General features: G+C 44.9%; 1 pseudogene; it reads right to left on the bottom strand.

The window, feature by feature from the left end:
* LOC129693514 (NACHT, LRR and PYD domains-containing protein 3-like) lies at positions 1-26,946 on the bottom strand (annotated as a pseudogene).
* Positions 26,947-27,431: the final 485 nt, after the last annotated feature.

Below are 27,431 nucleotides of genomic sequence, written 5' to 3'. Positions count from 1 at the left end.
TCTGGTCTCCCCCAACATCGGGGAAATGTTTCCTGCCTCTAGCTGTCCAAGCCCTTAACAATCTTATATGTTTCAATTAGATATCCTCTCATCCTTCTAAACTCCAGTGTTCAAGCCCAGCTGCTCCATTCTCTCAGCATATGACAGTCTCGAGAATTAACCTTGTAAACCTACGCTGCACTCCCCCAATAGCAAGAATGTCCTTCCTCAAATTAGGGGACCAAAACTGCACACAGTATTTTCAATCGGTAGTTTCAATAAAATGACATGCAGCAGTTTATTTTGCACTTAGTCAATAACATAACCCTTATAAAACACTGAATGAAATAAAGATTGGTGAAGGAAAAGATACACAACATTTCACAAATTAATCACAATAGCACCCGATTGATAAAGTAACGTCTAAGAAATAGTCTGGAATGTCACAGTGATTCATTGTGTGAAGTTCAGTGGCTAGAAAGGTTTGATTGGAGACTGGTCATAATACATAGGTGTACTTCAAAAAGGGCTTGAATAAACATTCCTACTCCGAAGTAATCGCTGCACCATCTTGAACAATTTGATCATAATTTCCCCGATCAAATCAACCCAGAGATTAGTGAGTAAGATTCTCGTTCTCAGAATGCTGCCCAATCCGAGCTCCTCCTGAGCTATTCCTGTCTCTGCATTTGCACAGGGCTCAACCTGGAGGTATGCAGGCTGAGATGTCCTGCAGATCAATTGACAAGGCGAGGGCGCTCGAGATACTCAGTATGAATTGGGCCCAGCTTGTCCACACGGGTGGCAGCGTACCCCTTTGAACAGGATGGCCAGGATTCAGGAAATTGATCAAAAATATAACCATGCCGAAGGTGGAAATATTTCTTCTTGGAATTGTCACAGTTTAATATTTAATCCTTGTCTGAGTTCGCGCAGAGACTTCAGTTGATTCTGTCCGTCTGAACTGATCGGATTCCCCTGGAGTCTGAAACAGATTGAAGAGTAAAGAGAATACGGAGATTGAACATTAGTGTCAATAACAGGGAATTAAGTTAATATTTCATAGAAACGTAGAAACATAGAACATAGGTGCAGGAGGAGGCTATTTGGTCCCTCGAGCCAGCACCGCCATTCATTGTGATCATGGCTGATCGTCCCCTATCAATAACCTGTGCCTGCCTTCTCCCCATATCCCTTGATTCCACTAGCCACTAGAATTCTATCTAACTCTCTCTTAGATCCATCCAGTGACTTGGCCTCCACTGCCCTCTGTGGCAGGGAATTCCATAAATTCACAACTCTCTGGGTGAAAAAGTTTTTTCTTACCTCAGTCTTAAATGACCTCCTCTATATTCTGAGACTGTGTCCCCTGGTTCTGGACTTGCCCAACATTGGGACCATTTCTACTACATCTAGCTTGTCCAGTCCTTTTATAATTGTATATGTTCCTATAAGATACCCTCTCATCCTTCTAAACTCCAGTGAATACAAGCCTAGTCTTTTCAATCTTTCCTCATAAGACATTCCCGCCATCCCAGGGATCAATCTCCTGAACCTATGCTGCACTGCCTCAATCACATGGATGTCCTTCCTCAAATTAGGAGACCAAAACTGTACACAATACTCCAGATGTGGTCTCACCAGAGCACTATATAACTGCAGAAGAACCTCTTTACTCCTATACTGAAATCCTCTTGTTGTGAAGGCCAACATTTCATTAGCTTTCTTCACTGCCTGCTGAACCTGTAAGCCCACTTTCAGTGACCGGTGTACATGGATGCCCATGGCTCACTGCACCTCCCCCTTACCTAACCTAACCCGATTGAGATAATAATCTGCCCCCTTGTTTTTGCCGCCAAAGTGGATCTCTTCACATTTATCTATATTATACCGCATCTGCCCACTCACTGGTCAGTCTGCAACCTCCTAACGTCCTCTTCAGAGCTCTGCCAACCAGCTTTGTGTCATCCGCAAACTTGCTAGTGATGCTCCTAATTCCCTCTTCCAAAGCATTAATATATATGGTAAACAGTTGCGGCCCCAACACCGAGCCTTGCGGCACTCCACTCGCCACTGCCTGCCATTCTGAAAAGCACCCGTTCACTCCTACTCTTTGCTTCCGGACTGGCAACCAATTTTCTATCCATATCATTCCTGGGCGTGTACACCTCTGAAGATCTTTCCTGGTCCGAGAACACTAATGCAATTATCAATAAAGCTCATCAGCGCCTCTACTTCATGAGAAGATTACTGAGAGTCGGTTTGTCAAGGAAGACTCTCTCTAACTTCTACAGGTGCACAGTAGAGAGCATGCTGACCGGTTGCATCGTGGCTTGGTTCGGCAATTTGAGCGTCCTGGAGAGGAAAAGACTACAAAAAGTAGTAAACACTGCCCATCCCATCATCGGCTCTGACCTACCGTCCATCGAGGGGATTTATCGCAGTCGCTGCCTCAAAAAGGCTGGCAGTATCATCAAAGACACGCACCATCCTGGCCACACTCTCATCTCCCTGCTACCTTCAGGTAGAAAGTACACGAGCCTGAAGACTGCAACAACCAGGTTCAGGAATGGCTACTTCCCCACAGCCATCAGGCTATTAAACCTGGCTCGGACAAAACTCTTGATTATTAGGAACCCATTTTCTGTTATGTGCACTTTATCAGTTTATTTATTCATGTGTGTATATATTTATATTATGGTATATGGACACACTGATCTGTTTTGTAGTAAATGCCTACTATGCTCTATGTACTGAAGCAAAGCAAGAATTTCATTGTCCTATACAGGGACACATGACAATAAACTCACTTGAACTTGATATCAACATCCTACCCCCAATACCATGTGCTCTAATTTCAACCACATTTACAGACAAATATCACCAGAAAAGCATCAAATCCACAGATACTTTATCACGTAACACTGTAACACACTTACACGATCTGCTTCAAATTCTTGCGTTTCTCAATGAGGCGGCGGAGAGTGGGAACAGATACGTCTGTGAAAGAGTTTGCTCCCAGATCCACAACTTTCAGTGAATGCATTTTCCTGAGACACGAAGAGAGATCCTCCGTGCATGAATCTGTCAAGCCATTGTTATACAGCCTGAGGAGCAGACAGAGAAATAACAGCAGTTAGAGTCAGGGGGGACTGTGGCCCTTTCTCCCAACAACATTAGTCCCACCTGCCTGCGTTTGGTCCACATTCCTCCAAACTGTATCATCCATGTGCCTGTCTAGCTGTTTCTTAAACGTTGGGATAGTCGCAGCTTCAACAACCTCCTCTGGCAGCTTGTTCCATACACCCACCACCCTTTGTATGACATGCCAGCACTGGTTATTTCACTAATGGTAACGGTAATTACATAAGGTCATGGAATTATGGAGTTCCTGTACATCAGGGAAACAGACCACTCGGCCAAACACACCCAAAACAGCCAATGGCCACTTTTACGTTTCAACCCGGTCTGCCGCTACTAAGCACGAGCCTTCTATGTCATGATTGGTCAGGACAGTTGTGAATTGCTGCCAATAACTCAGCTTCCACCAATCTTTCTGGCAACACATTGCAGATACAACTCAATGGGTAAAAACGGTTGCCTCCGACCCCCATAAACCTCTCACACATCACTGGAATTTGATATCCCCAATTTTACTACACCTGATCGAGGGAAAAGCTCATGTCATCTACTCTAAAGGGCCTGTCCCACGGGCGCCATTTGCGCGCCACGCAGGTGGCACGCGAGGATTCTGAGAATAAAGTTCAGTAACTTTTTTAGAACTTTTAAGAATGTTATTCCCCATCTGTTCACCATCAGCAACACAACCCATCACCATGACACAAAAAAAACAGAAAATCATAGAGCAAGGAAAATGATAGAGCAAGAAAAGTGGGCAGTTGACCTGCTCTTCACAAAATTAGGAAAGGCAGACACTGAAATGTCGAAATTTCCTAAGAGTAGCTCGTTTCCATAGAAACATAGAAAAATACGTGCAGGAGTAGGCCTTTCTAAAATCAAGAAACCGTTCCTGCCTTTCCCCCCATATCCCTTGATTCCCTTAGCCCCAAGAGCTAAATCTAAATCTCTCTTCAAAACATCCACTGCTTTCTGTGGCAGAGAATTCCACAGATTCACAACCCTCTGGGTGAACAAAAATGGCATTAAAGTGTTGGGACGATCACCTCTGCCCATGCTGTATGCGTCTATAACTGGTAACTTAGTAGGTGAGGCAACATCTCTGGAGCACATAGGTAATGTTCAGCCATACCCGTCTGGGGCACAAGGAAGAGAAGGGGAAAAGGGACGTGTCAGGTGGCAGAGGTATGCGTTGGGGAACAGTTCGGGACCAGTGATCACAATACCATTAGCTTCAATATAATTATGGAGACGGGCAGAACTGGACCTAGGGTTGAGATTTTTGATTGGAGAACGGCTAACTGAGGAGATGCGAAAGGATTTAAAAGGAGTAAATTGGGACATTTTGTTTTATGGGAAAGATGTGGAAGAGAAATGGAGTACATTTAAAGGTGAAATTTTAAGAGTACAGAATCTTTATGTCCCTGTTCGGTTGAAAGGAAATAGTAAAAATAGGAAAGAGCCATGGTTTTCAAGGGAAATTGGACACTTGGTTCGGAAAAAAAGGAAGATCTACAATAATTATAGGCAGAATGGAGTAAATGAGGTGCTTGAAGAGTATAAAGAATGTAAAAAGAATCTCAAGAAAGAAATTAGAAAAGCTAAAAGAAGATATGAGGTTGCTTTGGCAAGTAAGGTGAAAGTAAATCCAAAGGGTTTCTACAGCTATATTAATAGCAAAAGGATAACGAGGAATAAAATTGGTCCATTAGAGAGTCAGAGTGGACAGCTATCTGCAGAGCCAAAAGAGATGGGGGAGATATTGAACAATGTACTTTCTTCGGTATTCACCAAGGAGAAGGACATTGAATTATGTGAGGTAAGGGAAACAAGTAGAGTAACTATGGAAACTATGAGATTCAAAGAAGAGGAAGTACTGACACTTTTGAGAAATATAAAAGTGGATAAGTCTCCAGGTCCGGACAGGATATTCCCTAGGACATTGAGGGAAGCTGGTGTAGAAATAGCAGGGGCTATGACAGAAATATTTCAAATGTCATTAGAAATGGGAATACTGCCGGAGGATTGGCATACTGCGCATGTTGTTCCATTGTTTAAAAAGGGGTCCAAGAGTAAACCTAGCAATTATAGACCTGTTAGTTTGACGTCAGTGGTGGGCAAATTAATGGAAAGGATACTTAGATATAATATATATAAGCATCTGGATAAACATGGTCTGATTAGGAACAGTCAACATGGATTTGTGCCTGGAAGGTCATGTTTGACTAATCTTCTTGAATTGTTTGAAGAGGTTACTCGGGAAATTGATGAGGGTAAAGCAGTGGATGTTGTATATATGGACTTCAGTAAGGCCTTTGACAAGGTTCCTCATGGAAGGTTGGTTAAGAAGGTTCAATGTTTGGGTATTAATGGTGGAGTAGCAAGATGGATTCAACAGTGGCTGAATGGGAGATGGCAGAGAGTAATGGTGGATGGTTGTTTGTCAGGTTGGAGGCCAGTGACTAGTGGGGTGCCACAGGGATCTGTGTTGGGTCCACTGTTGTTTGTCATTTACATCAATGATCTGGATGATGGTGTGGTAAATTGGATTAGTAAGTATGCAGATGATACTAAGATAGGAGGGGTTGTGGATAATGAAGTAGATTTTCAAAGTCTACAGAGAGATGTATGCCAGTTGGAAGAGTGGACTGAAAGATGGCAGATGGAGTTTAATGCTGATAAGTGTGAGGTGCTACATCTTGGCAGGACAAATCAAAATAGGACGTACATGGTAAATGGTAGGGAATTGAAGAATGCAGGTGAACAGAGGGATCTGGGAATAACTGTGCACAGTTCCCTGAAAGTGGAATCTCATGTAGATAGGGTGGTAAAGAAAGCATTTGGTGTGCTGGCCTTTATAAATCAGAGCATTGAGTATAGAAGTTGGGATGCAATGTTAAAATTGTACAAGGCATTGGTGAGGCCAATTCTGGAGTATGGTGTACAATTTTGGTCGCCTAATTATAGGAAGGATGTCAACAAAATAGAGAGAGTACAGAGGAGCTTTACTAGAATTTGCCTGGGTTTCAGCAACTAAGTTACAGAGAAAGGTTGAACAAGTTAGGGCTTTATTCTTTGGAGCGCAGAAGGTTAAGGGGGGACTTGATAGAGGTCTTTAAAATGATGAGAGGGATAGACAGAGTTGACGTGGATAAGCTTTTCCCACTGGGAGGAGGGAAGATGCAAACAAGGGGACATGACTTGAGAATTAATGGACTGAAGTTTAGGGGTAACATGAGGGGGAACTTCTTTACTCAGAGAGTGGTGGCTGTGTGGAATGAGCTTCCAGTGAAGGTGGTGGAGGCAAGTTCGTTTTTATAATTTAAAAATAAATTGGATAGCTTTATGGATGAGAAAGGAATGGAGGGTTATGGTCTGAGCGCAGGTATATGGGACTAGGGGAGAATACGTGTTCGGCACGGACTAGAAGGGTCGAGATGGCCTGTTTCCGTGCTGTAATTGTTATATGGTTATATGGTTATAGGGACGTTACTTAACATTCCAGAATATAATGTTTAAACCATTGTGCTGGCAACAATACTGATACTTACTCCAGTTCCTGCAGTTTACATTGTTGGCTCCCCAGGGCCTCAGAGAAACGTTTTATGCCCGGATCTCCAAGTAGGTTATCGCCCAGTGACAGAACTTTCAGCGAGCAGTTTGTGACAAGAGCAGAGGCCAGATCCTCACTGCACGACTCTGTGAGACCGACGTCCCATAAACTGAGGACATGAGACAAGAATGTAAGAGAATGACATTGTCAGCACAAGTTAAAATAGTACAGCACCCGAACAGTCCCATTTGCCCACAATGTGTGGTGAACATGATGCCAAGATCATCTCATCTGCTTCCATATAATTCATACCGCTCCATTTCGTGATCATTGACATGCCTTTCCAAAAGTATCTTAGATGCCAATATCACATCTACCTCAATTGTGTAAAAGACCTTTCCAAGCACATCTCCGTTAAACTTTGTCTGCCTCACCTGGAAGCTATGCCCTCTTGTATTTGATTTTCAATCTTGGGAAAAGGTTTATGGCTGTCTATCCTATCTATGCATCTCGTAATGTTGTATGTCATTCCTCCCCCCCCCCCCCCCCCATACGTTTGTGTGTTGGAGAGAAAACAATACAATCTGTCCAACCGCTCCCTGTATCTGATAATCTAGGCATAATTGCCTAATCTAGGCACAATAATGATCAACTTCCTCTGCAACCTTTCCAAAGCCTACACATCCATCCAGTAACGGCATGCAAAACTCCAAATGTGTCCTATCAAACGTCCATTCAAGCTGCATCATGCATTCCTGACGCTTGTACTCAATGCCCCACCTATGGCATAACATGTGCCCTCTTGACCACTGTCCGACTGAATGCCTCGCCAGCGAGCACGACCTCCCATGGCCAACCTGGAAGACACTCAACAGATTACGAGTGGAGCAGGGGAGATGCAAAGCACTTATGAAAGCATGGAACTACCAGGCAGAAGACACATGCAGCTGTGGAGTAGTACAGACAATGTCCCACCTACTGGAGTGTGACGACTCCGCTCAGTGCCGCCCCCAGGACCTGGCTGAACCGACCCGACCAGCTGTGACCTGCGCCAGATACTGGCAGAATGACATCTGACATTGCAACGGACTCGAAGAAGAAGAAGAAGACCACTGTCTAATTCTGTTTCAACTATCAGGGAGATATGAACTTGGACCCAAAGATCACATGTACATCAATGCTGTTAAGGGTCATGCCATTAATTGCATATTTTCTCTCACATTTGATTGAAAGGCAACACAACAGACTTGATCAGATTAAACACCGGAAACATTTGAATATTTAAAAATAAATCGTTATGCTCCCACCCCCACTTAAAATTTCAGTCATTGTTATCTATATTACTAAAAGTCTGAACTTATAACCATATAACCATATAACAATTACAGCACAGAAACAGGCCATCTCGGCCCTACAAGTTCGTGCCGAACAATTATTTTCCCTCAGTCCCACCTGCCTGAACTCATACCATAACCCTTCTGATCCATATGCCTATCCATTTTTTTTTTGACCGCTTTTGGCCCACTGTGCTACGATTTCTGAGAGAACGCCGCCACCAACGACCGTAATTTTTGGCCACCTCGCTCAGAGCCCCCCTCCACCAGAGGAGTTTTCCCATCGATGAAAAATCAGAGAGATATTAATGTTTCTAAAAAAATACCCATTCTCTCTGCTCCCCCCGCTGGTGGCAGGGGGAGGGACCATAAAACCCGGAAGTGTAGTGCCTCACTCAGTCTCTGCCAGACCCAGGAAGCAAGAGGGTCATGGCAGAGAGCTGATAATAACACTGAACGCACGTCTACTCCATGGTGAGTCCCCTCGATGCGGCTCTAAAGTGGCTGCAGCCCAATTGTTTGCCTCGCCTTTTTAATATCTTTGTGTTCACAAAATGAATCTTGGTTGTCAGGTGGCTGCAGCTTAATTGTTTGCTTTCGCTTTTTAACAAGTTTGTGTTCACAAAATGAATTTTGGTTGTCCGGTGGCTGCAGCCCAATTGTTTGCCTCGCCTTTTTTAACATGTTTGTATTCACAAAATGAATTTTGGTTGTCGAGTGGCTGCAGCCCAATTGTTTGCCTCGCCGTTTTTAAAAAGTTTGTGTTCACAAAATGAATTTTGGTTGGCGGGTGGCTGCAGCCAAATTGTTTGCCTTGGCTTGGCTTTAAAATCGTTGCAACAGTTGGATGCCAGCCCAAGAATCCATTCTGCCCACAATGTCTGTACTAGCCCTCTGGATCCCAGTACCTTCGGCCCGCAACACTCATACTAGCGCAAAAGAAAGCCCCTACAGCCCCTCCACTGGCGAGCAATATGGGAATTGTTGGGGGGTGGAATAATGCGTTGGTGACCAGCCCTCCCTTGTGATGCTGGGACCCAACGGGTCCCACTTTGTCTAGTTGATCATATAGTTATTCATATGGACGTATATATAACCACTTCAATATAATACAATTTAATTTCAGTCTCTATTTCATTTTGAACAAAACAATCACTCGCCGTTTGGTACTTACTGCAGTTTCTGTATTTTGCAGTCTGGATTCTTCAAAGCCTCAGATACCAACTTCACTCCGGGTGTTCCCAGTGCATTAGAACTCAGAGAAACATTTATCAGAGAACAGTTTGTCTTGAGAGCGGAGACGAGATCCTTGGCACCAGAATCCGTCAGACCGATACTACATAGCCTGGATGGACACAAAATGCTGGAGTAACTCAACGGGTCAGGCAGCATCTCTGGAGAAAATGAATAGGTGACATTTCAGGCAGAAAAGAAAAGGGCAGGACACAGAGCTGCCAAGATATGACGTTCGGAAGGGTGGAGTCTTTAATGGCCCAGTGTTGGCTCGGGAAGATGTGCTGTCAACACTGATACAAGGATGCGAACAGTGGAAGGAGTAGGTTGACTAGATCTGGGATGGGGACGGGGGTGATGGTGATTCCAGGAGTTAATTGGGATTAAATAATCCAATTTCATAGTTTCTACAATTTGCATGTGACCTCACTGTGACAGTGGAGGAGGCTCAGCACGAAAAGAGATTTTGGCAATCGGATGGGGAGTTTAAATATTTGCCAACCGGGAGATTGCGTAGGCCTAGGCAACTGAGAGTCAGTGTTCAGCGAAATGATCTCCAAGTCTACACTTGATCTCACCAATATATAGGAGCTTACACCAGGAGCACCGGATACAGTAGATTAGTTTGGAGGAGGCGCATGTAAACTTTGACCTCAACTGAAATTACAGTCGGCGTCGCTGGATGCAGTCACGGGGGGTGGGGGGGGGGGGGGGGGGGGGGGGTGCAAGGACAAGTTTTGTTTATCCTGCAAGTTGCGAAGGGAACGGTCTGTGCAGAAAGCAGAAATGGGTGGAGATGAGAAGATATAACAAGTGGTAGGATCCCGGTTGACTTGATGAAAATGTTGCATGATGTGTTGTATGCGATGCCTGATGGGGTGAAAGTTGAGGAGTAGGGGGACTCTGTCCCTGTTGCGACTGGGGGGAGGGGGAGCAAGAAACAACGAAATGGAGGATTGAGTGAGGCTCTTATCTATGATGAAAGTGGAATATTCCTGTTCCCGAATGAATGAGGACATTTCGGATGTCTGAGCATGGAGCACCGCATCTTGGGAGTAGATGCAGTGGAGACGAAGGAATTGGAATTCGGGGAGAGTGTCTTTGCAAGAGCCAGTGTGGGAAGAACTGTCATCCATATAACTATGGGAATCAGTAGGTCTATGATAGGCGTCAGTTGATTGTCTATCTGCTGCGATGGAAACACACATTTCCTGCAATGGAACCATTACAGGCAATAGACTAACGACTGATAGTATAAACCAGCATGCGCAGTTCCTTTGTACATAACCTGAAGTTCAGAGAAAAACATGTCTAATCCGTGTACATTTTTCTCTGTTCCTCATCTCAAATCCGCTCATACAGCAAACATGAATGCACATAATTGAACCAATTACTGCCATAAACATTTGTCAATATCAGGCACCCAATATTGAACACAATTTCTCGCACTCCAGTACTTACCTTAGAGTTTGTATTTTGCAATCTGTGTTCCTCAGAGCAGCACACAGTAGTTTCACTCCCGAATCTCCAAGTTTATTGTTATCTAGTCCCAGTTCCATCAGCGAGCCATTTGCACTGAGCGCAGAGACGAGTTTCTTCATGCAAGAAGCTGTTAAACTGTTATTTTTCAGCCTAGTGATCAATAAGATGTGACAAAAGCAGAGAGTCATTAAGCGGTTCAAAAAACAAAAACTCACGTCGCAGCGGCCTCTGCAGTCCGTCTGTCTTTGTGTTATTTTTTGTCCCGTTTTAATGTAGTTTTTATTTTTTTGATGGGGTATGTGTGTGTGTGTGTGGGGGGGCGTGGGGTGAGGACTTTTAAAATCTTTCCCCTACATGGAGAACCCGACCTTTTCCCTGTCGGGTCTCCGTTGCCATTAGGGCTGCAACGTGGAGCGGCCTCCAGCAGTAACGTCCTGGGGCTCCAGTCACGGAGCTGCGGAGCTACTCACCATCGTAAAGCTGGCCGAGTCCGGAGCGGGAGGAGCGGTGGTGGTGCACTGCTGCGACCCGACCCTCGGTGATTCGGAGGCTTACCGCAGGTCTTGTGGATGGTGATATCGGGAGCCCGCGGGTCCCTGCTGGGAGACCGCTTTTCGGGGCTTCCGCAACGGCGACTTCTCCCGCCCGAGTAGCGGGGTCGAGGATGAGCGGGGCCTTACATCATCGCCCGGCGTGGCTTCAACGGCTGCGGGACTTTGCCAGCGCCCGCCGGGGGCTCCAACAACAAGACCCGGAGCGCGGTCTTGCATCACCCGGCGCGGCGTTAATGGCCGCGTGACAATTGTCATCGCCCGCCGGGGGCTCTGACTTTGACTCTGACATCGGGGGGGAGAGGGAAATGCAGGGGGGAGATACTTTTTTTTTGCCTTCCATCACAGCGAGGAGGAGATGCGCTGTGATGGATGTTTGTGTAAATTGTGTTGTGTCTTGAGTTTTTTTCTTGTATGCATGACTGCAGAAACAACATTTCACTTGAGTCTCTATGAGGTTCTAGTGACAAATAAATTGTATTATATTGTGTATTGTGTAAATTGCCAATATTCACTGACGACCTATGAATAACGTTTCTCGTACCATGTTGTTTTGGAAACAATCTATTAGAGTATTTTACTTACTCCAATTTCTGTATTTTATTTTCCGAGTTCTTCAGAGGCTCAGATAGATGATTCACACCCACATCTCCCAGTTTGTTTATCCTTAAAATCAAGCTCCATCAGCGAACGGTTTGCGGCAAGAGCAGTGGCAAATTCGGCAATTGGAGAAGCGGTGAGGCCATTATTTCCCAATCTGGGCAACATAACCAAAATAAAAAGCATGGGTTCGGAACATTGTGAGATTTCACCAGTAATTCTTTGAATTGCATTGCGTTTCATCATAAACTAGTTCCAGTGAGCGAGTTCGGTATACCGTCTGCACATGCCCAGGTCATAGGTCACTCGTGATAAACATTCTTGGCAGCTGTGAATGTACACAAACCTACATTTCATCCATAGTCAGGATCAAACCCGGGTCTCCGGCACTGCAAGCGCTGTTGAATTGCTACTCGACCGTCCCCGTCCCCTCCCGAGTGTTCCATCCCTGTCCCGGGGTGGCCGGAGATGTCCGGGGTGACCCTGGATTGACGGGACACCGGCGCGAAGCATTGGCGGCCCACGCTTGCAGCCAACGCGGGTAAGGAGCGCTAAATCGACTGCTGGTGTCCCATCAGTCCAGGGCTGTCGGTTAACCTAGCTGGACAGGCAGAGTTGAGCTGGAGTTAGCTCTTCTTCCCCATGTTGGCTGTATGCCTGGGCCACCCCTGTTGCCGAGAATGTTTATCACGAGAGATCTTTGACAAATCCCATGAATCCTTGCGTTTATCGGAATACCGAACATGTTATCAGGGGGTCATGACCCAAAACGTTACCTATTCCTTTTCTCCAGATATGCTGTTTGACCCGCTGAGTTACTTCAACTTTTTGTGTCTATACAATACTCGCATACATCGCGAACTCCAGGACTTACCCCAGTCTCTGGATTTCACAGTTCGGATCCCTCAGAGCGACAGACACCAGCTTCATGGTTGAATCTCCCAGGTCATTATTTCCCAATCTAAACCAAACCAAACAACAAACCAGACAAGTTGAACCAAGTTGAACCAGACGACTGATGTGATATAATTTATTTCATTCAAATTAGTCATTAAACACATCAATGCATTTAGGCAATTAGTAACCAGATTATGTCACTACATTTCCTATTGACAGCATACAGTCTTTGAGTCCAAATCCATTTGTGTTAAAGTTTTCTTATAAATCAATGATTTATGAATGTTTCTCTGGGAAGTCTCATTTCCCAATTTCCTCCTGGGGCTTTGATCATATATGCAAATGTTTGAATTTTGCTGTGATATCCTTGTCTTAATTGCGGCATATCAATGAAATGGATGAATTATGAAATAAATTAATATTGATTTGGTTAAAAATAATTTGTTTCAAAATTCAGTCGTTTGAGGATCTTTTGGAAATTCCGAGAGGCAGTTTGTTTCATTTGTTAACCACCTTGTGAATGTAAATGTATCGCAGAGATTTATGTAAAATCATTCCCTTCTCAACTTAAACCTCTGACCTCTAGCTCTTGATTCCCATACCCTGGGGACAAAAGTGTGTATTGAGCCCTTCCATTCCCCTCATGGTTTTATACACCAGTGCTCAGCTACCTGCGCTCCATGGAATAAAGTCCATGGAGTTAATAGCGGGCCCACCAGAACAGAATGTAATACTTCAAGTTCTGCCTCACCAAAGTCTTGTACAACTGCAATGTAACATTGAAACCTGTATACTCATTCCCCAGACTGATGACTGGCATCTTGCCAAATGCCGTTTTCACCCAATCTATGTCTCTCAGAGAACTATGTATAACTACTCCCAAATCCCTCTGTCCCCCACAAGTGGCCTTTCTCCCTGGCAGGCGTATAATGCTATTAGTGCTTCTAAGCACTATAATTAAATTAAAAAAAAACCTTCTTTAGACATAAAAACATGGTTAGTTTGAATATCAATGACACCAGTCTGATCCCCAAACCTAATAAGTAAGCAATCAAAATATTTAGAGTTACCGCAAGTGGTGACACTTATGCAGCCTGGGTTCCAGCCGCTGGAGTCCTTCATGTTGGATGTGGCAGCTCTCCAAATCGAGGTGTTTTATTGTATCGCAGCAGCCAATGACATGAGACAGGACTGCACAGTCAATCGGGGTCAGTCGCAATCCACTGAATGAAAGTGTTTCCACAGATCCCAGTGCGTTCCGAGCCAGTCCACTATTATGAGACTCAAACAGGTAGTGCATTGTGTTCAGGAGACTCCTCTTGCCAGCTTCACACTCTGCGTTTCCAGCCTGGCATTTAACCTCCTCCTTCACCCAGTCAATCACCTGGCAGGTAATTTCATTAGGAAATGGACCCAGAAACTCCCCCAGGCACCGTGTTGACAATGAGGAGGAGAGACCAGCAACAAACCGGAGAAATATCTCAAATCTCCCATCTGTCGTGCTGTGGGATTCGGTGAGTAGTCTCCGAAGATCCTCAGAATATGGAGTCAGGAATTGCGCGAGTGCAGCTACAAACTCTTGGATGGTGAGGTGAGGGAATGTGTACACCACATTCTGAACAGAATGATCTCTGTCCAATAATTCCATCAGAAAGCCAGACAGGGACTGGGAAGGCTGCAGATTGTACTTGGCCAAATCTCCATCTGTAAACACAATTTTCTTCTCCGATACACCTGTAAAGGCCATCTGACCAAGCCTCAGTATCACCTCACGGAGGTTCTCAGTCTCTGGCTTAGGGCCGTGGTTTTGCAGGATGTTGTAAATATAGTAGGAATATAATTGGGTGATGGTCTTGGGAACTCGGTTAGAGTCCTTACTTCTTTGTGTGAAGAAGGGGCCCAGTGTCATGCCAAGGATCGAGCAGTAGGAGGGGTTGTAGCTCATGGTGTACAGAATCTCGTTCTCTTTCACGTGTTTGAAAACAGCTGCAGCCACCGACTGATCTTCAAAATGCCTGGTGAAATATTCCTTCCGTTGCTCACCAACAAATCCCAAGATTTCAGCACACACACTAACCTTTGCCTTTTCCAATAAATGTAGTGCACATGGACGGGTGGTCACTAGCACTGAACACCCTGGGAGCAGCTTGTGCTGGATTAAATTGTACACAATGTCAGACACTTCACACCACCACTCGGGATCTGGGCACTGGTGCTTAGGTTCTGTATCTCTCCGACTGTCAGCAAAATCGATTCTGCCCTTGAATTCATCCAAACCATCGAATATAAACAGCAATCCATCTGGATTCTTCCAGACCTCTCCCAGGATATTCCCAAAGTAAGGGTACTGTTCCAGAATCAATTCCTTCAGGGTTATTTGAGAGTTAATGGTGTTCAAATCCCGGAATCTGAAACTGAAGACAAACTGGAAGTGTTGGTATATTTTCCCCGTGGCCCAGTCATGAACAATCTTTTGCACCATTGTTGTTTTTCCAATCCCCGTAACTCCGGCCACTATTGCAAAACTCCCAGAGTTCACTTCGGTCGCTGACACCAAGTTTCTAGATTTGTATCCGAAAAAACGCCAGATTTGGTCCCAATAAGTCACGTTTTGGAAAAAGCAGCTCTGAAACAATTGATCAATCCGGATTTTTTCCAACTCTCTCTGGAGACATTTCACTCTGCACTTCTCATGGTCCCGGCCTCTTGCCAGCAACTCATGTTCCACCAGGCTCCGATCTCGAACAGTAGAGATGACCGTGAGCGCAGCGTATCGATCGACCAACTGGAAATCCTTAACCTTTTCCCTCATCAGGATTGTGTTCACACTCAATGTTTCAGTCCGTGCCCGCAGAGTCTCCTTGTGATCCTTTTGAAGATCTTTATTTTGGAAATAAAGGCAATGGTTGAGACAATATTAATGCTAAAGATGGAATCAAGGACATGAAATGTAATGTGCATGAAAATGAGCAATGACTGAGAAACATGCTAAATAAGTGTCAGTGAGCATTTTTTTGGCTGAAAGTCAAGTTAACCCTCTGCCCTCTTTAGTTATTGTCTTGACCAGAGATAACTACAAACTATGGCGACGTACCAGTTGTGGTTCGACAGGATAGCTGATATAACCCGCCTGTATTCACACTGAGTGTTCACGACCGATTTAATTCAATGTAGTCTATCTCTTGCATTACTATGGGTTAGGCAGATATAATCGCAGTCGCATGAAAACCGTTGAATGGAAGTTTAATTACTAAATGCAAAATTAAGTCATAAAAAATCATGCTAAGATAATGGCCCTGTCCCACTGTACGAGTTCATTCAAGTGTTCTCCCGAGTTTAAAAAATATATCAAACTCATGGTGAGCACGGAGAATGAATGTAGCGGGTACGTCGGAGCTCGGGGATGTCTCTTAGCGGCTCGTAACGCTAACGGCAGGTACTCGGGAAAACACGCTAACGGCAGGTAAGCTCGGGAATACTCGTGAAGATTTTTCAACACGTTGAAAAATGTCCACGAGAGCCCCGAAAACGCTCGAGCGGCCATTACCGTAAATCTCCGAGTTCGAATTAGTGCAAACTCGGGGAGAACTCTTGAATGAACTCGTACAGTGGGACAGGGCTTTAACTTTACTAAAACATCGAACCACATATCAAGAATCATATATATTAACCCAAAAATACCTATGAAAGATAACAATAGAATAGTAGAGCACTGTACCGGGTCATTCGGCCCAGGCTGTTTCTACCAAATATGATGCCAAGTTAAACTCATGTGCCTGTACAGGATTAATATCCTTATTTTCCCTCCATTCTACATGCAAATCTAAACGCTGCATAAACGCCACTGTCGTATTTGCCTCCACCACCAAACCTGGCTAGGCGTTCTATGCCCTCACTACCCACTACATCTCGGCACAGTAACGGCATGTGGCACAGCAGTAAAATGTATGCCAACGCCGCCTGCAGGCCCAGAGACCCGGGTTTGATCCCGACTACAGGTGCTGTCCGTACGGAGTTTGTACTTTCTCCCATTGACCAAGTGGGTTTTCTCCGACATCTTCGGTTTACTCTCACACTTCATTGACGTGCAGGTGTGTCGGTTAATTGGCTCGGTAGAAATGTACATTGTCCCTAGTGTGTAGGATAATGTTAAAGTACGGAAATCGCTGGTCAGTGCAGACTCAGCGGGCGAAAGGGCATGCTATGATATGTTTTAATCTACAATTTAAGATGGAGATAGGAAAATCGGAAGTATCAGTATTAGAGTTGAACAAAGGGGACTATGGGGCCATGAGGGAGGAGCTGGCTACAGGTAACAGGACAGATACACTAGCAGGCATGACAGTGGAACAACAATGGCAGGCACAGTGGCTTGCAAAAGTTTTCATACCTCTTGAACTTTTCCACATTTTGTCACGTTACAACCACAAACGTAAATGTATTTTATTGGGATTTTATGTGATAGACCAACACAACGTGGTGCATAATTGTGACGTGGAAGGAAAATGATACATGGTTTTCAAATTTTTTACAAATATAAAACTGAAAAGTGTGGCGTGCAAAAGTATTCAGCCCCCCTTAGTCAATACTTTGTAGAACCACCTTTCGTTGCAATTACAGCTGCAAGGCTTTTGGGGTATGTCTCTACCAGCTTTGCACATCTAGAGACTGATTTTTTTGCCCATTCTTCTTTGCAAAATAGCTCAAGCTCAGTCAGATTGGATGGAGAGCGTCTGTGAACAGCAATTTTCAAGTCTTGCCAGAGATTCTCAATTGGATTTAGGTCTGGACTTCGACTGGGCCATTCTAACACATGAATATGCTTTGATCTAAACCATTCCATTGTAGCTCTGGCTGTATGTTTAGGGTCGTTGTCCTGCTGGAAGGTGAACCTCTGCCCCAGTCTCAAGTCTTTTGCAGACTCTAACGGGTTTTCTTCCAAGATTGCCATGTATTTGGCTCCATTCACCTTCCCATCAACTCTGACCAGCTTCCCTGTCCCTGCTGAAGAAAAGCATCCCCACAGCATGATGCTGCCAGCACCATTTTTCACAGTGGGGATGGTGTGTTCAGGGTGATGTGCAGTGTTAGTTTTCTGCCACACATAGGGTTTTGCATTTAGGCCAAAAACTTCAATTTTGGTCTCATCTGACCAGAGCACCTTCCTCCACATGTTTGCTGTGTCCCCCACATGGCTTGTGGCAAACTGCAAACGGGACTTCTTATGGCTTTTTTTCAACAATGGCTTTTTTCTTGCCACTCTGCCACAAAGGCCCGATTTGTGGAGTGCACAACTAATAGTTGTCCTGTGGACAGATTCTCGCACCTGAACTGTGGATCTCTGCAGCTCCTCCAGAGTTACCATGGGTCTCTTGGCTGCTTCTCTGATCAACGCTCTCCTTGCCCGGCCTGTCAGTTTAAGTGGACGGCCATGTCTTGGTAGGTTTGCAGTTGTGCCATACTCTTTCCATTTTTGGATGATGGATTGAACAGTGCTCCATGAGATGTTCAAAGCTTGGGATATTTTATTATAACCTAACCCTGCTTTAAACTTCTCCGCAACTTTATCCCTGACCTGTCTGGTGTGTTCCTCGGGCTTCATGATGCTGTTTGTTCACTAATGCTCTTTAACAAACCTCTGAGGCCTTCACAGAACAGCTGTATTTATACTGAGATTAGATTACACACAAGTGGATTCTATTTACTAATTAGGTGACTTCTGAAGGCATTTGGTTACACTGGATTTTATTTAGGGGTATCAAAGGGGGCTGAATACTTTTGCACGACACACTTTTCAGTTTTTTATTTGCAAAAAAATTTGAAAACCACGTATCATTGGCCTTCCACTTCACAATTATGCGCCTCTTTGTGTTGATCTATCACATAAAATCCCAATAAAATACATGTACGTTTGTAGTTGTAACGTGACAAAATGTGGAAGAGTTCAAGGGGTATGAATGCTTTTGCAAGCCACTGTATTTCTGGTAATAATACAGAAGGTGCAGGATCAGTTCATTTCAAAGAGGAAGAAAGATTTCAAGGGGAATATGGGTCTGAATAGGGAAGTCAGGGACAATATAAAAATAAAAGAGAAGAGGTATTACATAACAAAGATGAGCGGGAAGCCAGACGATTGGAAAACTTTTAAAGAGCAACAGTAGATAACTAAAAAGGCAATACGGGAGAAATGATGAGGCACAAAGGTAAGCAAGCCAAGAACATAAAGGAGGATAGTAAAAGCTTATTTAGGTATGTGAAGAGGATAAAAATAGTTTAGACCAAAGTTGGATCCTTGAAGACCGAAACAGGTGAATGATTATGGAGATCAAGGAAATGGCAGACGAGTTGAACAGATACTTTGGATATGGCTTCACTAAGGAATACACAAATAATCTCCCTGATGTATTAGTGGCCAGAGGATCTAGGGCAGGGATGGGGAACCTTTTCATGTTGGAATGTTAGCTGTAATCTAATAAGGCCGCATCCAAGAAACTTGAATTAGATATACTTCAAATTGTACATTATTTTGTTAAAATAGCCGTCATGACTTACTAATGTTTTAAGTGTGACCGTCAGTCGGGGAAGATTATTTTGTTCAATATTCTTTTACTCTTTGGTATTTTAAATACGTTCATTTTAAGATTAAAATTAAAATAATAAAAGACGAACAAAAACAGGAATAAAAATAAAAGGATTCGTTCTACAAAATTTGGATTCATTCACAAGGCTGCACTTAATGACCTAGAAGGCGGCATGCGGCCTTAGGTTCCCCACCCCTGATCTAGGGTGACAGAGGAACTGAAGGAAATCAACATTAGGCAGAAAATGGTGTTGAGTAGATTGATGGGACTGATGGCTGATAAATCCTCAGGGCCTGATGGCTTGCATTCCAGGGTACTTAAGGAAGTGGCTCTAGAAATCGTGGACGCATTGGTGATCATTTTCCAATGTTCTATAGATTCACAATCAGTTCCTGGGGATTGGAGGGTAGCTAATGTTATCGCACTTTTTAAGAAAGGCGGGAGAGAGAAAACTGGGAATTATAGACCAGTTAGCCTGACATCGGTGGTGGGGAAGATGCTGGTCAATTAGAAAAGATGAATTAGCGGCCCATTTGGATAGCAGTAACAGGATCGGTCTGAGTCAGCATGGATTTACAAAGGGGAAATCATGCTTAACTAATCTTTTGGAAAATTTTGGGCAGATGCAGTTTAATGTGGATAAATCTGAGGTTATCCACTTTGGTGGCAAAAACAGGAAGGCAGATTGTTATCTAAATGGTGTCAAGTTGGGAAAAGGGAAGTACAATGAGATCTGGGGGTCCTTGTTCATCAGTCATTGAATAAGCATGCAGGAACAGCAGGGAGTTTAGAAAGCGAATGGCATGTTGGCCTTCATAACAAGTGGGTTGAGTATCAGAGCAAAGAGGTCCTTCTGCAGTTGTACAGGGCTCTAGTGAGACCAGACCTGGAGTATTGTGTGCAGTTTTGATCTCCAATTTTGAGGAAGGACATTCTTGCTATTGAGGGACTGCAGCGTAGGGATGTTGGGGATTCCAGATCCAGGGGCCATATTTTAAGAATAAGGGGTAAACCATTTAGAACGGAGATGAGGAAAAACATTTTCACACAGAGGGTTGTGAATCTGAGGAATTCTCTGCCTCAGAAGGCAGTGGGGGCCAATTCTCTGGATGCTTTCAAGAGAGAGAGTTGGATAGAGCTCTTAAAAATAACAGAGTCCAGTGATATGGGGAAAAGGCAGGAACGGGTACTGAGTGTGGATGATCAGCCATGATCACAGTGAATGGTGGTGCTGGCTCGAAGGGCCAAATGACCTACGTCTGCACCTATTGTCTATTGTTTTCGCCCTGTGTCTCTAAATTAAACTCATCACCATTAAACTTTCCCTCGCTCAGCTTATAGCTGGACATTTCCACCATGGGAAAACATTTCTAGCTTTCACCACCAGCTACATTCACATCCTCCTCCTAAGTGCATATCTGGAACCCAAGACCACCCAACGAGAACAGAATTTCTGGGCCGTATCAGACCTCGCAAGCGAACTGTGGCGATTAACCATTAATGTACTGAAATATCCCACCAAATGTGGGTTCCAGTGTCAGACCCCACAGTGCGAGACTTCCTGGCTGGAATTGTCAGACTTCAGATGTTGAGGGTTTGGCAATTTGATGGATTCTCTGCTAGCGATGCGTAATGTAGATACTTACTGATGACTAAACAGCACGGAACAGTTTATGTGGTCCATTGCTGGACCCTTGAAGAATCCACAGGATGTGACAGCATGTACTCAAAGGAGCTACAAGCGCATGCCCGAGGCTAGGAATCCTGCAGAGACTATCGCTGTAAATTCAATCCAACATTTGCAAGGACCAAGTCAGGAATATGAAGGTGGATTCGCAGGTAGATAGGGTGGTCAAAAGCGATTTTGGCAGATTGGCCATTGGTCAGAGTTGAAAAGTTGGGAGATCATGTTGCAGTTGTATAAGACGTTAGTAAGACTGTATTTAGAAAATCGTGTTTAGTTCTGGGCACCGTGTTATCGGAAAGATGTTGTCAAGATGGAAAGGGTACAGATAAGATTTACGAGGATGTCTAGAGGGTCCGAGCTACAGGGAGAGGTGACGAGGCCGGGTCTCTATTCCTTGGAGTGCTGGTGGAAAAGCGGTGATCTTATAGAGGTGTACAAAATCATAAGAGGAATAGATCGGGTAGATGCTCAGAGTCACTAGCCCACAGTAGGTGAATCGAGGACCTGATGACATCGGTTTACGGTGAAGGGAAAAGATTTAATAGGAAACTATGCAGTATCTTTTTCATACAAAGGGTGGTGGGTGCATGGAACAAGCTGCCAGAGGAGGTAGTTGAAGCAGGAACCATCCCAATTTAGAAGCAGTTAGACATGTACATGGATAGACAGGTTTAGAGGGATACGGGCCAAACGCGGGCAGGTGGGACTAGTGTAGCTGCAACATGTTGGCCGGTTTGGGCAAGTTGGGCAAAAGGGTCTGTTTCCACTGTATCGCTATGACACATAAGTGGTTCAGGAAGGCAGCATCAAGAGCAATTAGTGTTAGGACATTGGATGCTGGGCAAAGCCCCATCACTTGAAAGAATAAAAAGCTTTGTGCCAAATGCAATGGGATTCCCATAGCTCTGGCCCAACTCCCAGATTCAAATAAACTCTAAACGGGCAGCCTAAGGCAGACAATCAAATTCTCAGAGTGACAGGAAGGCTTTGTGATTTCCATTCCATTGCTTACCTTTCAGGTGAGTGGGCACTTGAGATAAACACCGTTCTGTGTCCATGTGGGCGAACTGACCATCACCTGTTCAAACAGAGTAGCTTGCATGAATGCATTTATGTGCAACATCCTCACATTAGCAGTCAGTATAGTTGAAATGTAACGTAAAATATGCTGTTCATCGTACCACGTTCCTGTATTTCTTTCAATATTCTGTTCAGCTTCGGTAACGTACAACGCATTTTCACAAGGGATTCCCACATCACCCTTTGAGCCCCAGAGCCCTTCTCCATTACCAGATCCAGTAGGAGTTTGGAACCGGCCGCTTGGTTTCCCTTCATCGCGAGATCAGTCACATTCTGTCATGAATAATGGTACATAAAGTCATAATGGTAGCAGAATCGGACCATTCGGCCCATCAAGTCTACTCCGCTATTTAATCACGGCAGCTCTATCCTTCCTCCTAATCCCATTACCCTGCCTTCTCCCCATGAACACCTGACACCCATACTAATCAAGAATCTATCTCTCTGCCTTAAAAACATCCATTGACTTGGCCTCCACAGCCTTCTGTGACAATGAATTCCACAGTTTCACCACCCTCTAACACAAGACATTCCTCCTCATCTCCTTCGTCTTCTGCTTTGCTCCCTTCTTGTACAGCGGGGTAATATTGGCAATTTTCCAATATGTTAAGGCGAAGCCTTAAGTTTAAGGCATCTGGTAAGGTGTGGAGGGAGCAAGCAGTAGTCTGGAGGAAAGGGTCGGTTCCGGGATAGTATGGAGTGGCACTGGGATGGGGGTACTGTTATTACTGACCCAGCGTGGACACTGAGTGACCCAGCACCAGGTCTGACTACTGGAGGATCAGTGTTGATCTACTCCAGGATAACTGCTGAACAAATGCAAGAACCTCTAGTCTGCTAATATAACGGTCGATTTGCTGCCTGACGGCACCAGAGTCCCGGGTTCGATCCAGACTATGGGTGCTATCTGTACGTACAGACAGCACCCATACGTTCTTCCTGCAACCGCATGGGCTTTCTCTGAGTACTTTGGTTTCCTCCCACCCATTCCAAATACCAACATGTTTGTTGGTTAATTGGCTTGGTATCAATGTAAACTGTCCCTAGTGTGTATGAATGTGTTACTGTGTGGGGATTGGTGGTCGGTCTCAGTATGTCTAAACTAAACTAAACCTCAGATGTCACTATTGGGCTCAATGAGGGGCCCGTGTGGAAACGGCATGAAGGAGCGGGCATTGAGTTCAAAACTTGTTCACACAGGAGGGAGATAGACGTGAAGTCGTATTAGATTCAGATTCAGATTCAGATTCAGATTCAATTTTAATTGTCATTGTCAGTGTACAGTACAGAGACAACAAAATGCATTTAGCATCTCCCATGAAGAGCGACATAGCAAACGATTTGAATAAAAAATAATAAGTGTCCGGGGGGGGGGGGGGGGGGGGGGGGGGGGGGGGGGGGGGGGGGGGTGGTGATTGGCAGTCACCGAGGTACGTTGTTGAGTAGAGTGACAGCCGCCGAAAAGAAGCTGTTCCTCGACCTGCTGGTTCGGCAACGGAGAGACCTGTAGCGCCTCCCGGATGGTAGGAGGGTAAACAGTCCATGGTTGGGGTGAGAGCAGTCCTTGGCGATGCTGTGCCCCTCCGCAGACAGCGCTTGCTTTGGACAGACTCAATGGAGGGGAGCGTGGAACCGGTGATGCGTTGGGCAATTTTCACCACCCTCTGCAATGCCTTCGGGTCGGAGACAGAGCAGTTGCCATACCATACTGTGATGCAGTTGGTAAGGATGCTCTCGATGGTGCAGCGGTAGAAGTTCACCAGGATCTGAGGAGACAGATGGACCTTCTTCAGTCTCCTCAGGAAGAAGAGACGCTGATGAGCCTTCTTGATCAGAGTAGAGGTATTGTGGGTCCAAGAGAGGTCATCGGAGATGTTGACTCCCAGGAACCTGAAGCTAGAAACACGTTCCACCTCCGTCCCGTTAATGTGGATGGGGGTGTGCGTGCCGCCTTGGCGATGCTTGGCGATTTCCCTATTAACACAGGGAAATGTGTTTGCAGTGAACTGGCAAATGGGGAAAGTTAGTTATTGGGATCAGCCACAAGGATCGTGAACACCAGTCATTGATTAATTTGGCGGCTGCTTTCAATGTCTTTATTGTTGCTAATTCTTCAAGTTGCACTACTAACCTTGTGCACATTGCAGCAACTACAAAGCTGTGAAAAGGTCGTCAGTAAAAGAAAACAACTCAAACATGAGACATGATGAAATATTCCCAAATACAAGACAGTCAGGTGGTTACGTTCACAAGTTATAGAAGTAAAGGTATCTCTCCCTCACAACCCCTTTCTCCTGCCTTGTCCCCATAACCCACTCCAAGCCTTTGATCCACATGCTACTCCATTTTATAGTCATCTGTTATTTTGCATCTGTTCCGACAGTCAGTGATGAAATAGAATATACATCCAATCTGTGTCCCATTCACTTACTTGGTACTCTGGTCCACTGAAGTGACTCGTTTGTATTAACATGAAGCTGAGTCCATCCACTGCCTCTTCAATCGCCTGCTCCAGTCGGTCCCGGTAGAATCTCGTCAACTGGAACAGCTTGTGATCATCACAATGTGACACGAAGGCAGAGATTACAGAGGTCAGATCTGTAAACACAGGAGGGGATGGTGAATACCTTCTGAGAAACCCACGCTCACCATTGGCCCTCTGCACACACAGCTATTAGTGTATCACTCTAGGACTCGATGACTCTAACTGGGCATGGGGAAATAGATTCAAGGACAGTCCTGTTATCTCCATAGTGCAATAACTCGAAAAACCAAGAATTAAAATATATCTTTGCCTTCCAATTTAATGTACCAATCCATATCTTATCTCTATAATTATAAAACTTTGATCTTTGTTTGTGTGTGTGTGTGTGTGTGTGTGTGTGTGTGTGTGTGTGTGTGTGTGTGTGTGTGTGTGTGTGTGTGTGTGTGTGTGTGTGTGTGTGTGTGTGTGTGTGTGTGTGTGTGTGTGTGTGTGTGTGTGTGTGTGTGGGTGGGAGGGGGGGTGAGTGGGTGTGGGTGTGTGTATCTGCTCGAAAAAACGATGCCCTTACGGTAATTTTTTTAACATATTCCTGAAGAGTTTTATCCCGTGGAGTCCAAAACCGTCTTATCTGAAAAACGCATGTCTTAATTCTCGAGCTATTTATGAAAAGGTTCACATATCTGAAATAGCATTGAAAATAAATGAGATGAGGACCTCACAATGGCTCTGCTCCCCGCTGTATTCCATGCGTTGTGAGTGACGTCACCTTCCGACACCTCTACCCCCCCCCCCTCCCCCCGTTTTTTTTTTTTGCTGTGTTCCGCGCGCTGCGAGTGATGCCACCCTCGATCCCTCTCTCCCTCCACTCTCCGGTTATTCGAAGACGAGCCAGTCGGGCCCTGTACTCCAGCTCATTCCGGCTCATCTTTCCAGAAAATTCTCAATGGTCATTCTCACTTTGTAAACGATGTTTCATGCTGATTTCCACATATTCAAAGATAAGAGTCCGATTGAACTTCATTTTTTTCCTTTAACTTCAAAAATGTGAATTACTAATACTACCTAAAGATATTAATAATAGATTTGCCCAATTTTACCAAAACCTATTCGCGGAAAGCGGAGATTTAAAAAATCGGGATTACAAAAACTGGAGGGGGAGGATATCCCCCACCTCTCAAAACATGGGGGCGTGTCCATTCTGCCCCCCCCCCCCCCCCCCGGGTTTCCGCCCCAGCCCCTCTCCACCTCTATCTCCCTCTGCTCCCCTCCTCCGCTCACCCCCCTCCTCCTGCCCCCCCTCGCTCGCCCTTCCCTCCCCACTCTCCCCCCCTCTCTCTTACCCCCCTCCCCTCTCTCTCATCATCTTTCTCCCCCCGCAACCACGCGTTGAGGGGACGGGATCCAACGGGTCCCACTCGGTCTAGTATAGATATAAAACGCTGATATAACTCAGCGGGCCAGGCAGCATCTATGGAGGAAAGGAATAGGTTTTGGATAGAGATTTAGAACAAATGAATTAAAGATAAGCAAAAAAGTTACAATGATAAAGGAAACAGGCCATTGTTAGACGTGGGCTAATACCAATATTCTGTGCTTCTGGAAATGTTGCTATCTTCTAGCGCTGTGCTTTATTTATCAAACAAAACAGCTGAGATTTCCACTGGTTGTTGGGAGGCATCTTTCACATCCAGGTCTGCCCAAGGCTAAAATAGACTTTTCCTATCCCCTTGGCTGACAGTTTGGAATATTGCATGCCGTTCCCGTTGCCCCTTTGCAGTAAGCATATGCAGCGTCGGAGAGGATGCAGAAGAGATTTACAAGAATTATGCCTGATTTAGGGGGTATTAGCTAACAGGGGAGGCTGGACAATCTTGGATAGTCTTGTATGGAGCTCTGGAGATTGAGGGGAGACTCAATAGAAGTGGCAAGTGCAGGGAATGCGGTGGTGGATGCAAATCCTGCAGTGGCATTGAAGAACCCTCACTGCAACTCTTGGACACTTCCAGCACTCAGGGCCTCTTCAGCCGTGAGGCTAACGTCACAATTAGATGACATATTTCTAAGTCCATTACACGACTTGATCACGGCTCCATCCTCATTTGGCGAGATTTGACCCATCAGGACAAGTTTAAAGATCGTTTTGGGCTTACCTTCGTCCATTCTGATTCCTTTAAACTTGTACTTGTTTGTAGCTTTGGTCGTGCTGCTGTGATCAATCACTTTCCGCTGAGGACCAGTAACCAGATAGCGATAAAAGTGTGAAACATTCCGTGCTGCTCAAGTTAGCTGTTACTCTGATATCGGTGGAAGTGGCTCACAAAAAATAACTGAAAAAAAGAAATAACAAACTCAACCACAATGCTCTGAGTATCATTAAGCAAAAGATGTACCTTGAACTTTCAGCCATTGTTGAATTTCTGAGACAAATTCCAACATTCCCCCATCAGACCGCTCAGGCATTCAACAAGGTTCCGCATGGTAGGCTGCTCTGGAAGGTTAGATCGCATGGGATCCAAGGAGAGATAGGTGAATGGATAGCAAATTGGCTCCAGAAAAGTAAGCAGAGGGTGATGGTGGGAGGTTGCTTCTCATACTTGAGACCTGTGACTAGTGGTGTGCCTCCGGGTTTTGTGCTGGGCCCGTTACTGTTTGTCATCTACATCAATGATTTGGATGAGAACTTGTAGGGAAAATATTAGCAAAAGCGATGATGATACCAAAGTGGGTGGTTTTGCAGATAGTGAAGGTGATAGTGAAGGTGAAGGCAGATAGTGAACAGCGGAGTCAGGGGATATGGGGAAATGTTAGGAACGGGGTACTGATTGGGGATG

Source organism: Leucoraja erinacea, unplaced genomic scaffold, assembly GCF_028641065.1.
Source record: "Leucoraja erinacea ecotype New England unplaced genomic scaffold, Leri_hhj_1 Leri_321S, whole genome shotgun sequence".
NCBI lineage: Eukaryota > Metazoa > Chordata > Chondrichthyes > Rajiformes > Rajidae > Leucoraja > Leucoraja erinaceus.
The sequence above is the reverse complement of the archived record's forward strand: the minus strand, read 5'-3'. Positions and strand labels throughout refer to the sequence as shown.